This window comes from Miscanthus floridulus, chromosome 9 (genome assembly GCF_019320115.1).
Source record: "Miscanthus floridulus cultivar M001 chromosome 9, ASM1932011v1, whole genome shotgun sequence".
NCBI lineage: Eukaryota > Viridiplantae > Streptophyta > Magnoliopsida > Poales > Poaceae > Miscanthus > Miscanthus floridulus.
In genome coordinates this window covers 68,591,099-68,592,156 of record NC_089588.1, presented here as the reverse complement: position 1 = coordinate 68,592,156, position 1,058 = coordinate 68,591,099, and the positions used below count along the sequence as shown (strand labels likewise).

Below are 1,058 nucleotides of genomic sequence, written 5' to 3'. Positions count from 1 at the left end.
CAACAGTCAATGTTGAAGACAATGGATTCGAGCTCAAGCCAGCCCTCATCAACATGGTGCAAGCAAGCTAGTTTTATGGAAAGGCACATGAAGATGCGAGTGCACATCTCCAAAATTTCCTAGAGATCCGCAGCACTTTCACCATAAAAGGAGTGACCCAAGATGCCATACTACTTTGCCTCTTCCCATTGTTAGTTTTGGAGAAGGCGAAGCAATGGTTCTACGTCAACAAGAATAGAAACACTACATGGGATAACTGCTCTACTATGTTCCTAGCCAAGTTCTTTCCCATAGGCAGACCAATGCTCTGCGTGAGAGAATCTCAAGCTTTCAACAGCAATATGATGAATCTATCCCTAAGGCTTGGGAATGCTTTCAAGATTACATATCGGAATGTCCTTATCATGGGATGAAGAATTGGCTACTCATGCAGACCTTCTACCATAGGTTGACCAACAGTACCCGTGAGACTATGGATGCTGTGCTGGAGGTGCATTCCTATCACTCACACTACTAGCTGCAATAGCTCTTATGGAGAAGATGGCCTCCAACAAAAGCTAGAATGAAGAACGTATTCAGACCCGCAAGGGAGGTGGAGGTATGCATCAACTCAAGGAGGTAGACATGTTGTCTGCTAAAATGGACCTGCTGATGAAGAAGCTCAAGGACTAAGCTAATGAAAAGCAAGAAGTGTGGCACATTCATGATTCCCGCATGATGTGTGAAGAGTGTGGCAACACTGGGCATTTAGGGAATAATTGTCCTAAAAACCATGAGGATATGAACTTTGTCTACAACAACTACTTTTGTCCTCAATAGAATCAAGGATGGAATCAGCAACAAAGGCAGAACTATCAAGGTAATTACCAAGGTAACCCTCAAGGTAATAATTTCAATCAACCACCCTTAATAGAGTTGATTTCTGGTCAAGCTAAAATTGTGGAGAGCTTATCTAGGAAACTAGCTTCCAATGATAGAATATTAGAGAACATAAATAATAGAATGGATAGCTTTGCTTCTACCCCATTAAGAACTAGCATAGCTTTAATAAAATGATA

General features: G+C 41.6%; 1 non-coding gene across 1 annotated transcript; it reads right to left on the bottom strand.

Moving 5' to 3' along the window:
- Nucleotides 1-302: 302 nt before the first annotated feature.
- LOC136484462 (small nucleolar RNA R71) lies at nt 303-411 on the bottom strand. The gene has a single exon (XR_010765982.1). It is a non-coding gene; the product is annotated as a small nucleolar RNA R71 (small nucleolar RNA).
- Between the last annotated feature and the right edge of the window lie 647 nt (nt 412-1,058).